The sequence below is a fragment of the Nerophis lumbriciformis genome, linkage group LG16 (assembly GCF_033978685.3).
Source record: "Nerophis lumbriciformis linkage group LG16, RoL_Nlum_v2.1, whole genome shotgun sequence".
NCBI classification, from domain to species: domain Eukaryota; kingdom Metazoa; phylum Chordata; class Actinopteri; order Syngnathiformes; family Syngnathidae; genus Nerophis; species Nerophis lumbriciformis.
This window is the reverse complement of record NC_084563.2, coordinates 2,867,464-2,882,098: the sequence shown is the minus strand read 5'-3', so window position 1 is coordinate 2,882,098 and position 14,635 is coordinate 2,867,464. Positions and strand designations below refer to the sequence as shown.

The 14,635-nt window shown below is 40.4% G+C and overlaps 1 long non-coding RNA gene across 1 annotated transcript in view; it reads right to left on the bottom strand.

Moving 5' to 3' along the window:
- LOC133617341 (uncharacterized) overlaps nucleotides 1–3,782 on the bottom strand; it is a 27,057-nt gene extending 23,275 nt beyond the window's left edge. The window contains exons 1-2 of the long non-coding RNA XR_009816980.1: nucleotides 3,666–3,782; nucleotides 3,558–3,602 (exon numbers count right to left, since the gene is read on the bottom strand). This is a non-coding gene — a long non-coding RNA (uncharacterized lncRNA). The remainder of the gene's footprint in view (nucleotides 1–3,557; nucleotides 3,603–3,665) is intronic.
- Between the last annotated feature and the right edge of the window lie 10,853 nt (nucleotides 3,783–14,635).

The following is a 14,635-nucleotide window of genomic DNA, read 5'->3' as shown; positions in this document are numbered from 1 at the left end:
AATGACACTATTTTACAATAGCAAAAAATGTGGCAATATTGGGATAAAAGTCAGAATTTTATATGACAAATCTCACCAATTTGCATTAAAAAGTCACAATGTTACGAGAAAATATTGCAAAGAATATGAGAAATTGTTCCCAATTTTATAAGAAAAAAGTCGACACATTGTGAGAAAAAGACTGATTTTAGTTATTTTTTTAATATTTTGTTTGTAATTGTTTTTTAATCTTCATTATTTACTTCAAGTTATTACAGTATGTCTCTATATTAACATGTTTATTAATTTTTTTTAATTAATTTTGGCCAAAGGGGGCACATTTCAATTTCTTACACACACTTGTTATTTCATATGTTGACCAGAGGGGGAGCACTTTTAAAAGCGACACACAGTCAATGTGAAAAATCCCTCCTTTTTGGGACCACAAATGAGACATTGTCTATTAGATGCAATGTTATTGGGACCATGATTTATGTCATCACTTGTTCACCCCTCCTCATATGGAAGATACTTTTCCTTCTTCATGTCTCAAGAAGGGTAGGAATACAAGAACACACACATATTCATGTATTTGTTACCTTCTTGAGACGTGAGAAAAATGCCTCCCTCTTTAGGACCAGCCTTTCTAGATACATAAAGAAGTGTATTTACAACATGAATAATATATACATACTATGCAAATATAAAAAAGCTTGTTGTGAAAAATGAGTTGGAATTTCACAAGAAAAAGGTCACAATTTCACAAGAAAAACTTAGAATGTTGGCAGTATTATAATAAAAGTCGTAAATTTACTCAGCGCAAGTCAAAAACTGAACATTTGTGCAATATTATGATAAAAGTTAGAATCTTACTCAATAACAGTCACAGTTTTACAAGAAAAGTTTAAAATTTTGGCAATTTTACTCGACAAAAGTCACAATTTTTATAAGAAAACTTTAATATGTTGACAATATTATAATAATAATCGGAATTTTACTTGGCAAAATTGTGACAAAAGTCATAATTTTACTTAAAAATGTCACTATTTTTACAAGAACAACAAAATTAGCAATATTGTGATACAAGTCAGAATTTTATATGACAAATGTCACCATTTTGCGTTATAAAGTAATAATTGTACATAAAAAAAAAAGTCATATTTTTTTACGAGAAAATATTGCAATATTACAGAAACAGAAATAATATGAGAAATTGTTCCCAATTTTATAAGAAAAAAGTCGACACATTGTGAGAAAAAGACTGTTTTTAGTTCATTTATTTTTGGGGGAATTTTTTGTGTGTAATTGATTTTTAATCTTCATTATTTACTTCAAGTTATTACAGTATGTCTCTATATTAACATTTTTTTTTATTTTTTTTAATTAATTTTGGCCAAAGGGGGCACATTTCAATTTCTTACACACACTTGTTATTTCATATGTTGACAAGAGGGGGAGCACTTCATAATTTTACTCGACAAAAGTCGCAATTTTATAAGAAAACTTAAAAATGTTGGCAATATTATAATAATAATTGGAATTTTACTTGGCAAAATTATGACAAAAGTCATAATTTTACTAAAAAAAATTTCACTATTTTACAATAACAAAAAATGTGGCTATATTGGGATAAAAGTCAGAATTTTATGACAAATCTCACCAATTTGCATTAAAAAGTTATAATTTTACATTAAAAAGTCAGAATGTTACGAAGAAATATAGCAAAGAATATGAGAAATTGTTCCCAATTTTATACGAAAAAAGTCGACACATTGTGAGAAAAAGACTGATTTTAGTTATTTTTTAAATATTTTGTTTGTTTTTAATCTTCATTATTGACTTTAAGTTATTACAGTAGGTCTCTATATACATATTTATTTATTTTTTTAATTAATTTTGGCCAAAGGGGGCACATTTCAATTTCTTACACACACTTGTTATTTCATATGTTGACCAGAGGGGGAGCACTTTTAAAAGCGACACACAGTCAATGTGAAAAATCCCTCCTTTTTGGGACCACCCTCATTTTGATAGATGTCACCACAAATGAGACATTGTCTATTAGATGCAATGTTATTGGGACCATGATTTATGTCATCACTTGTTCACACCTCCTCATATGGAAGATACTTTTCCTTCTTCATGTCTCAAGAAGGGTAGGAATACAAGAACACACACATATTCATGTATTTGTTACCTTCTTGAGACGTGAGAAAAAAGCCTCCCTCTTTAGGACCAGCCTTTCTAGATATATAAAGAAGTGTATTTACAACATGAATAATATATACATACTATGCAAATATAGAAAAGCTTCTTGTGAAAAATGAGTTGGAATTTCACAAGAAAAAGGTCACAATTTCACAAGAAAAACTTACAATGTTGGCAGTATTATAATAAAAGTCGTCATTTTACTCAGCACAAGTCGAAACTGAACATGTGTGCAATATTATGATAAAAGTTGGAATCTCACTCAATAACAGTCGCAATTTTACAAGAAAAGCTTAACATTTTGGCAATTTTACTCGACAAAAGTCACAATTTTTAGAGAAAACTTAAACATTTTGGCAATATTATAATAGTGATCTGAATTTTACATCGCAAAATGATGACAAAAGTCATCATTTTACTCAAAAAATGTCACTATTTTACAAGAATAACAAACAAATTGTGATAAAAGTTAGAATTGTATATGACAAACGTCACCATTTTGCGTTATAAAGTAATAATTTTACATAAAAAAAGGAATAATTTTACGAGAAAATATTGCAACATTACAGAAACAGAAAGAATATGAGAAATTGTTCCCAATTTTATGACAGTGTTTGTGTGTTTTTAACAGTGGAAAAAATAGTGAAAAATGTGCAAAAAGTAGTGAAAAATTAGTGAAAATAGTGAAAAAATAGTAGACAAATTTGTGAAAAATATGCAAAAAGTACTGAAACATTTGTGAAAAATTTGTGAAAAAAGCGGGAAAATATTGAAAAATAGTGAAAAATTAGTGACAAATTTGTGAAAGATTAGTAAAAGATTAGTGGAACAATTGTGAAAATTATTGAAAAATTATTGAAAAATTATTGAAAAATTATTGCAATTTAGTGTATGTGTTCATCCTATGCTCACATATGGCTTGTCTTACGTCAGGACAGGAAGTCGTAAAATAAGTTTTTTCTGGGAATAAATAGAGATGTCCTTCTTTATCTTGTTTTATCATATATTGCTGCCTTTGCACCTGTCCATGTTTACTTTTGTACGCACATTAAATCAACAAAAAAAATCCTGACTTTGGAGCAATGTTCACGGACTCTAGTATTTGACTCTATTAGATGCAATGTTATTGGGACCATGATTTATGTTCACACCTCCTCATATGGAAGCTACTTTTTCTTCTTCATGTCTCAAGAAGGGCGGAAATACAAGAACACACGCACACACACACACACACACCCACACACACACACACACACACACACACACACTCCTCGTGGCCACAATGCATGACGTCACTAACACAATGCTAGTGAGTGAAACAACAGTTAAAAAGCATAACAAAGACAATATTAGAAGTTCATTGTACTCACTGTCGTCTTCCTTTCCTTCTGAGGTGAACTTTAGTTGGAGTCAGCCTGTGAGGAAAGTAGAAGTATTAATATTTCAACACAAACCTCGGTGAATTGATTGAAACCTACCATGAATTGATTCACGTTGACCCCGACTTAAACAAGTGTAAAAACGTATTGGGGGTGTTACCATTTAGTGGTCAATTGTACGGAATATGTACTGAACTGTGCAATCTACTAATAAAAGTTTCAATCAATCAAAAGTGTGACTGTTTGTTAGCTAGCCTGGCACCGAACACTGAACTCTCTCCCTGTCCAATCACATGACAGGGATGCGATGACGTCACCAAGCACCGCCTCTCCGGGCTGATCATCTCATCGTTTGATTGGCCGATGCAGCTGTCGGTCAACACTTTGCTTTTAACCCTTTCATTCATGTTGAGCAATTAAACACATTTAAAAAATGAAACAAATATAGAACTCTCAATTCGAAATCAGGCTTAACAAAACAAAATAAAGCAAATACAATTAAAGTATGAAGAAAATATGGTAAATTTACCGAAAGTGAAAATAATACAGGCAAAAAGAGACTAATGGCATTACATACTAGGCTTATCTAAAATATATATATATATATATATATATATAAAATATATATATATATATATATATATATATATATATATATATATATATATATATATATATATATTTAAAGATAACAACTTAAGGGCTTTCCAATAAAATTTTCTATGTAGCAAAAAAAAAAAATTAAATAATTAATCCAATGAAAAACTCGGTTTTCACTTTAAAAAACTTTATGTATCTTTATGGGGAAAAAAACTTAACAAAGTTAAAGTTAAAGTAGCAATGATTGTCACACACACACTAGGTGTGGCGAAATTATTCTCTGCATTTGACCCATCACCCTTGATCACCCCCTGGGAGGTGAGGGGAGCAGTGAGCAGCAGCGGTGGCCACGCCCGGGAATCATTTTTGGTGATTTAACCCCCAATTCTAACCCTTGATGCTGAGTGCCAAGCAGGGAGGTAATGGCTCCCATTTTTATAGTCTTTGGTATGACTCGGCCGGGGTTTGAACTCACAACCTACCGATTTCAGGGCGGACACTCTAACCACTAGGCCACTGAGTACAATATATACATATATATATACATACATATATACATACATATATATACATACATATATATATATGTATATATATATATATATATATATATATATATATATATACATACATATATACATATTTATACATATATATATATATACATACATATATACATATTTATACATATACATATATATATATACATATACATATATATATATATATATATATATATATATATATATATATATATATATATATATATTTATTTTTTATTTTTTTATTTTTATTTTTTAAATGATGTGGCGAGTCACCATAAATGACATGGTGGGCCACTTTAAATGATATGGCGGGCCACATTTAATGACGTGGCGTACCACCTGTAATGAAGCGACGAGCTACATTAAATGATATGGCAGGCCACTTTAAAGGATGTAGCGGACCACCTAAAATGATGCAGCAGGTCACTTTAAATGATGTGACGAGCCACCATAAATGAAATGGCGGGCCACATTAAATGATATGGCGGGCCAATTTAATGATGTGGAGGACCACCTGAAATGAAGCGGCGAGCTACATTAAATGACATGGTGGGCCAATTTAAAGGATGTAGCGGACCACCTAAAATGATGCAGCGGGCCACTTTAAATGATGTGGCGAGTCACCATAAATGACATGGTGGGATACTTTAAATGATGTAGCAGACCACCTAAAATGAGACGACGGGCCTTTTTAAATGATGTGGCGGACCACCTGAAATGAAGTGATGGGCCAAATTAAATGACGTGACGAGTCACCATAAATGACATAGCGGACCACCCGAGCCACTTTAAATTATGTGGCGGACCACCTGAAATGAAGTGGTGGGCTAAATTAAATGATGTGGCGAGTCACCATAAATGACATGGCGGGCCACTTTAAATGATGTGGCGGACCACCTAAAATGAGACGACGGGCCTTTTTAAATGATGTGGCGGACCACCTGAAATGAAGTGATGGGCCAAATTAAATGACGTGACGAGTCACCATAAATGACATAGCGGACCACCCGAGCCACTTTAAATTATGTGGCGGACCACCTGAAATGAAGTGGTGGGCCAAATTAAATGATGTGGCGAGTCACCATAAATGACATGGCGGGCCACTTTAAATGATGTGGCGGACCACCCGAGCCAACTTAAATGATGTGGCGGACCACCTGAAATGAAGTGGTGGGCCAAATTAAATGACGTGGCGAGTCACCATAAATTAAATGGCGGGCCAATATAAATGATGTGGCGGACCACCCGAGCCACTTTAAATGATGTGGCGGACCACCTGAAAAGAAGTGGTGGGCCAAATCAAATGAAGTGGCGAGTTGCCATAAATGACATGGCGGGCCAAATTAAATGATGTGGCGAGTCGCCATAAATGACATGGCGGGCCACTTTAAATGATGTGGCGGACCACCCGAGCCAAATTAAATGATGTGGCGGACCACCTGAAATGAAGTGGTGGGCCAAATCAAATGAAGTGGCGAGTCACCATAAATGACATGGTGGGCCACTATAAATGATATGGCGGACCACCCGAGCCACTTTAAATGATGTGGCGGACCACCTGAAAAGAAGTGGTGGGCCAAATCAAATGAAGTGGCGAGTTGCCATAAATGACATGGCGGGCCAAATTAAATGATGTGGCGAGTCGCCATAAATGACATGGCGGGCCACTTTAAATGATGTGGCGGACCACCCGAGCCAAATTAAATGATGTGGCGGACCACCTGAAATGAAGTGGTGGGCCAAATCAAATGAAGTGGCGAGTCACCATAAATGACATGGCGGGCCAGTATAAATGCAGTGGCGGACCACCCGAGCCACTTTAAATGATGTGGCGGACCACCTGAAAATAAGTGGTGGGCCAAATCAAATGAAGTGGCGAGTTGCCATAAATGACATGGCGGGCCAAATTAAATGATGTGGCGAGTCGCCATAAATGACATGGCGGGCCACTTTAAATGATGTGGCGAGTCGCCATAAATGACATGGCGGGCCACTTTAAATGATGTGGCGGACCACCCGAGCCAAATTAAATGATGTGGCGGACCACCTGAAATGAAGTGGTGGGCCAAATCAAATGAAGTGGCGAGTCACCATAAATGACATGGTGGGCCACTATAAATGATATGGCGGACCACCCGAGCCACTTTAAATGATGTGGCGGACCACCTGAAAAGAAGTGGTGGGCCAAATCAAATGAAGTGGCGAGTTGCCATAAATGACATGGCGGGCCAAATTAAATGATGTGGCGAGTCGCCATAAATGACATGGCGGGCCAAATTAAATGATGTGGCGAGTCGCCATAAATGACATGGCGGGCCACTTTAAATGATGTGGCGGACCACCCGAGCCAAATTAAATGATGTGGCGGACCACCTGAAATGAAGTGGTGGGCCAAATCAAATGAAGTGGCGAGTCACCATAAATGACATGGCGGGCCAGTATAAATGCAGTGGCGGACCACCCGAGCCACTTTAAATGATGTGGCGGACCACCTGAAAATAAGTGGTGGGCCAAATCAAATGAAGTGGCGAGTTGCCATAAATGACATGGCGGGCCAAATTAAATGATGTGGCGAGTCGCCATAAATGACATGGCGGGCCACTTTAAATGATGTGGCGGACCAGCCGAGACAATTTAAATGATGTGGCGGACCACCTGAAATGAAGTGGTGGGCCAAATCAAATGAAGTGGCGAGTCACCATAAATGACATGGCGGGCCACTTTAAATGATGTGGCGGACCAGACCTGGCCCCCGGGCCTTGACTTTGAGAGCAGCGGCGTGCAGGCAGGTGCCTCCAGGAGCAGACACAGGTAGAATGTTCCGCCAGGCGCCGTCACACACGTCTTCAGGATGATGGACAGAGGCCCCGCCCCCTTCCTGCATCAAACAGGAGCCGTGACCTCAGCCCGAAGAGGCGTGTTCACGCGGGACGGAAGCGCTCATCTGTGATTGGCAGACGGCCGACGGCGTCCTCGCGGCTGATCGATGCCGCCATTCCGCGGCGAGCGACCTCGACGGGGGGGTGTAAGTCAGTCGGGAGGCGGAAACTTTTTTGCAGGCGTCAGATTGGTGCGTCATTGAGCCCACGCTGTCCATCAAAGATGAAGGCCCCGCCCCCTCCCCACAAGGCCTCAGGCGCGAGGTCGGCAGGCGGTGGCGTGCGGGCGGCGACCTTGTCTGGCGTGATGGGATGTAATATGAATACAATCATGCTGAGTGGCGAAATAACGGCGCCGTAAATTTCCTAAACGACCCGGCCGTCCTGACAACACCTGCCTTCCATGACACCTGTTTTCTAACCAGAGAGGCCCCCCCCCCCCCGGGAGAGTCCGCCGCCACACGTCAGGGCGCCCAAGCGTGGAAAAGTGAGAACGCAGGCGCCGCTTCGACCAGAGACCAGGACAGCGCCACCTGCTAGCGTCCAGACCTGTCTTCTTCCTGTCGCCGCTCGCTTTTACAGACCGGGAGGGACGCCGTGGGCAAAATTAGCTCCGCCCCCTTTCTTCTGACAAAGATGCTGAGAAAAAAACAGCGGCTGGCGACCTTGGAGACCTTTCTGTGGAACCTTCTCAGGACTGAAGATCAACCCAAACTTTGCTGGACCGTACCAAGTCCCGGCACCGTACCAAGTCTCGGCACCGTACCAAGTCCCGGTACCGTACCAAGTCCCGGTACCTAGGAACCCGAAAGGGTACTCACCGTACTCATTTTCAGTACTTTTTTTCTTGATGGTAAAATCTCATGTTGAAAAATAAGCTGCTCATTAAAACTGCTGTTTGCTTGTTGGGCCCCCCCCCCCCCCCCCTCAGGGGCCCGATTTAAAATTGCAGTTTTTTCTTTTAAATGTTTGCACGGCTTTTTGAGGGCCCTTAACATGCACAAAAAGTGTCCGCTGTCAGAATAATTGTATCTAAGTTATCGCAAAACGTCGTGTTACATTGAGTTCAGCTGTCTTTGATCCTACCAAGCAAAAGGCTTGTAAAAACTCCACTGTGTAGGATGGGGAGCGACATGAGGGTGTCGGTTTCTTTGATGTATTGTAATCCACAGGAAGATTTTGTCTTGACCCGAGATCTATAAAGTGGAGAGGAGGCAGGGCCTGACCTCCCTGCAGGCACCTTTTCTTTGAACTGTTTTGTGACCGAGGGCAACGGGTGTTTATGACCCCCTTCCCTTAGAAACAGCTGTTGCCATTTAATCAGGGAAAGTCCAAAAAAAAGAGGAGGCGTTCTCTTTTTAAATGGGACAATGAAAAAGGAGGATTAGCTCCAAATTGTTCAGGACAAGCTAAAGTCATCAGCCCGGAGGTTGGGTCTTGGGCACAGTTGGGTGTTCCAACAGGACAATGACCTCAAAAGTGGTAAAGGAATGGCTAAATCAGGCTAGAATGAAGGTTTTAGAATGGCCTTCCCAAAGTCCTGACTTAAAGGTGTGGACAATGCTGAAGAAACAAGTCCATGTCGGAAAATCAACACAATTAGCTGAACTGCACCAATTTTAGTGGTCAAGTGGTCAAGCAGAAGCTTGTGGGTGGCTACCAAAAGCGCCTTATTGCAGGTAAACTTGCCAAGGGACATGTAAGCAAATATGAACATTGCTGTATGTATACTTTTGACCCTCACATTTTCAGTAGAGCCATAATAAATTCATAAAAGAACCAAACTTCATGAATATTTTTGTGAGCAACAAGTATGTGCTCCAATCACTACATCACAAAAAAATAAGAGTTGTAGAAATGATTGTAAAGTCAAGACAGCCATGACATGATGTCCTTTACAAGTGTATGTACACTTTTGATCGCGACTGTATCTGTGATTTTAAACAAGACTCATTTAGTCAAAGTCCCGAGGAGGAGTTTGTTAAATTACGACCCCTTTTTTTTGCCAAAAAATGGAAGACGAAAACCAAGATGGCCGACTTCCTGTCCGTTTTGAGTTTTTTTTTATCTGCATCCCGTCATGATTGACATCTCCCGCGATTTCCGTGCTGATACGTTAAACTGGTAGGAGAAGCTATTTTTTTTTCTACATTTAAAGATGGTCCCAGAGAGACAATTTTAACATTTCATTTTTCAGGACCCCAAAAATATCAAATTTTTCTCCATAGCGGATGTCAGGTTCAAACACTGACGACATCTATTAAACAAGACAAGAAGCAAGGAATTAAAGAGAGACAAAATTCAATTCAGCTCAATTGAGGAGCTGAATTGTACAGTGTCGTCCCACGCTCTGACAGAAGATTGTACGCCTCCTCTTTTTTTTGGACTTTCCCTGATTAAATGGCAACAGCTGTTTCTAAGGGAAGGGGGTCATAAACACCCGTTGCCCTCGGTCACAAAACAGTTCAAAGAAAAGGTGCCTGCAGGGAGGTCAGGCCCTGCCTCCTCTCCGCTTTGTAGATCTCGGGTCAAGACAAAATCTTCCTGTGGATTACAATACATCGAAGAAACTGACACCCTCATGTCGCTCCCCATCCTACAAGTATGTGCTCCAATCACAAAAAAAATAAGAGTTGTAGAAATGATTGTAAAGTCAAGACAGCCATGACGTGATGTCCTTTACAAGTGTATGTACACTTTTGATCGCGACTGTATCTGTGATTTTAAACAAGACTCATTTAGTCAAAGTCCCTAGGAGGAGTTTGTTAAAGTACGACCCCTTTTTTTCGCCGAAAAATGGAAGACGAAAACCAAGATGGCCGACTTCCTGTCCGTTTTCAGGTATGGGTTCCTGAGGGGTTTTTTATCTGCGTCCCGTCATGATTGACGTCTCCCGTGATTTCTGTGCCGATACGTTAAACTGGTAGGAGAAGCTATTTTTTTTTTCTACATTTAAAGGTGGTCCCAGAGAGACAATTTTAACATTTCATTTTTCAGGACCCCAAAAATATCAAATTTTTCTCCATAGCGGATGTCAGGTTCAAACACTGACGACATCTATTAAACAAGACAAGAAGCAAGGAATTAAAGAGAGACAAAATTCAATTCAGCTCAATTGAGGAGCTGAATTGTACAGTGTCGTCCCACGCTCTGACGGAAGATTGTACACCTCCTCTTTTTTTTTGGACTTTCCCTGATTAAATGGCAACAGCTGTTTCTAAGGGAAGGGGGTCATAAACACCCGAAGCCCTCGGTCACAAAACAGTTCAAAGAAAAGGTGCCTGCAGGGAGGTCAGGCCCTGCCTCCTCTCCGCTTTGTAGATCTCGGGTCAAGACAAAATCTTCCTGTGGATTACAATACATCGAAGGAACTGACACCCTCATGTCGCTCCCCATCCTACAAGTATGTGCTCCAATCACAAAAAAATAAGAGTTGTAGAAATGATTGTAAAGTCAAGACAGCCATGACGTGATGTCCTTTACACGTGTATGTACACTTTTGATCGCGACTGTATCTGTGATTTTAACCAAGACTCATTTAGTCAAAGTCCCCAGGAGGAGTTTGTTAAAGTACGACCCCTTTTTTTCGCCGAAAAATGGAAGACGAAAACCAAGATGGCCGACTTCCTGTCCGTTTTCAGGTATGGGTTCCCGAGTTTTTTTTTATCTGCGTCCCGTCATGATTGACGTCTCCCGCGATTTCCGTGCTGATACGTTAAACTGGTAGGAGAAGCTATTTTTTTCTTCTACATTTAAAGGTGGTCCCAGAGAGACAATTTTAACATTTCATTTTTCAGGACCCCAAAAATATAAACATTTTCTCCATAGCGGATGTCAGGTTCAAACACTGATGACATCTATTAAACAAGACAAGAAGCAAGGAATTAAAGAGAGACAAAATTCAATTCTGCTCAATTGAGGAGCTGAATTGTACAGTGTCGTCCCACACTCTGTTTAAAGATTGTAAGCCTCCTCTTTTTTTGGGACTTTCCCTGATTAAATGGCAACAGCTGTTTCTAAGGGAAGGGGGTCATAAACACCCGTTGCCCTCGGTCATAAAACAGTTGAAAGAAAAGGTCAGGCCCTGCCTCCTCTCCGCTTTGTAGATCTCGGGTCAAGACAAAATCTTCCTGTGGATTACAATACAAAGAAACCGACACCCTCATGTCGCTCCCCATCCTACAAGTATATGCTCCAATCACAAAAAAATAAGAGTTGTAGAAATGATTGGAAACTCAACACGTGTATGTACACTTTTGACCACCACTTATAAGTGACGAACAAATTTTCCCTACATAATAAGAAGTGGGCGGGGCATGGCAGCATTTTTTGGGCCATTTTTCAGCAAAAAAAAAAAAAGGGTCGTACTTTAACAAACTCCTCTTGGGGACTTTGACTAAATAAGTCGGGGTTAAAATCACAGTTTCTACACATATAGGCGATGATAAATTGCGAACACATTGTCATAAGAAGTGGGCGGGGCATGGCGCCAAACTTTGCTCTGATGTTTTTTTGGCAAAAAAAAAAAAAGGGGTCGTATTTTTTCTAGTTTGGTTTGTTGTCACTTTGTGTTTTTGTTGCACTAATTTATATGTTCCGTCTTTTTAGGGCCCGAGCAAAAATGTTACATTTTGCGGGTCACGAAAATTATATTATAGCGCCATATTTAAAATGAGCAAAAATGAGCCCCTCCCACCAGTATTACGTAACGACACGAAACTCGCTAGAGACATCTCTCTTGGCAGGACGCACGGAAAGGTCTCATATTTGAAAACAAACAGGAAGTCGGCCATCTTGGTTTCCGCCGGCCATTTTTTGCCCAAAAACAAGGGGTCCGTACATTAACCAACTCCTCCCAGGGATTTTGACCAAATGAGACGCGATTAAAACGACAGATATTAAACATATCATCGATGATAAATTGCGAATACAATTTGCCTACGCTATATGATGTGGGCGTGGCATGGCGCCAAACTTAGATCCGACGGCCCGCCACAAAACCCGTAATCAATTGCAGTGGTTACCTCCTCAACTCCTCTTTTTTTTGGACTTTCCCTGATTAAATGGCAACAGCTGTTTCTAAGGGAAGGGGGTCATAAACACCCGTTGCCCTTGGTCACAAAACAGTTCAAGGAAAAGGTGCCTGCAGGGAGGTCAGGCCCTGCCTCCTCTCCGCTTTGTAGATCTCGGGTCAAGACAAAATCTTCCTGTGGATTACAATACATCAAAGAAACCGACACCCTCATGTCGCTCCCCATCCTACACAGTGGAGTTTTACAAGCCTTTTGCTTGGTAGGATCAAAGACAGCTGAACTCAACGTAACACAAAGTTTTGCGATAACTTAGATCGCAAAACTTAGATTCTGACAGCGGACATTTCTGCAAAAGACGGGGACTTTTTGTGCATGTTAAGGGCCCTCAAAAAGCCGTGCAAACATTTTGAAGAAAAACTGCAATTTTAAATCGGGCCCCTGGCAAAAAAAAAGGGGTCATATTTTTTCTAGTTTGGTTTGTTGTCACTTTGTGTTTTTGTTGCACTAATTTATTTGTCCCGTCTTTTTAGGGCCCGAGCAAAAATGTTTTATTTTGCGGGTCATGAAAATTACATTTTCAAATGGACACTCTAGCGCCATATTTAAAATGAACAAAAATTAGCCCCTCCCACCAGAGACATCTCTCATGGCAGGACGCACGGAAAGGTCTCATATTTGAAAACAAACAGGAAGTCGGCCATCTTGGTTTCCGCCGGCCATTTTTCGGGCAAAAACAAGGGGGTCGTACATTAACCAACTCCTCCCGGGGATTTTGACCAAATGAGACGCGATTAAAACGACAGATATTAAACATATCATTGATGATAAATTGCGAATACAATTTGCCTACGCTATATGATGTGGGCGTGGCATGGCGCCAAACTTAGATCCGACGGCCCGCCACAAAACCCGTAATCAATTGCAGTGGTTACCTCCTCAACTCCTCTTTTTTTTGGACTTTCCCTGATTAAATGGCAACAGCTGTTTCTAAGGGAAGGGGGTCATAAACACCCGTTGCCCTTGGTCACAAAACAGTTCAAGGAAAAGGTGCCTGCAGGGAGGTCAGGCCCTGCCTCCTCTCCGCTTTGTAGATCTCGGGTCAAGACAAAATCTTCCTGTGGATTACAATACATCAAAGAAACCGACACCCTCATGTCGCTCCCCATCCTACACAGTGGAGTTTTACAAGCCTTTTGCTTGGTAGGATCAAAGACAGCTGAACTCAACGTAACACAAAGTTTTGCGATAACTTAGATCGCAAAACTTAGATTCTGACAGCGGACATTTCTGCAAAAGACGGGGACTTTTTGTGCATGTTAAGGGCCCTCAAAAAGCCGTGCAAACATTTTGAAGAAAAACTGCAATTTTAAATCGGGCCCCTGGCAAAAAAAAAGGGGTCATATTTTTTCTAGTTTGGTTTGTTGTCACTTTGTGTTTTTGTTGCACTAATTTATTTGTCCCGTCTTTTTAGGGCCCGAGCAAAAATGTTTTATTTTGCGGGTCATGAAAATTACATTTTCAAATGGACACTCTAGCGCCATATTTAAAATGAACAAAAATTAGCCCCTCCCACCAGAGACATCTCTCATGGCAGGACGCACGGAAAGGTCTCATATTTGAAAACAAACAGGAAGTCGGCCATCTTGGTTTCCGCCGGCCATTTTTCGGGCAAAAACAAGGGGGTCGTACATTAACCAACTCCTCCCGGGGATTTTGACCAAATGAGACGCGATTAAAACGACAGATATTAAACATATCATTGATGATAAATTGCGAATACAATTTGCCTACGCTATATGATGTGGGCGTGGCATGGCGCCAAACTTAGATCCGACGGCCCGCCACAAAACCCGTAATCAATTGCAGTGGTTACCTCCTCAACTCCTCTTTTTTTTGGACTTTCCCTGATTAAATGGCAACAGCTGTTTCTAAGGGAATGGGGTCATAAACACCCGTTGCCCTTGGTCACAAAACAATTCAAGGAAAAGGTGCCTGCAGGGAGGTCAGGCCCT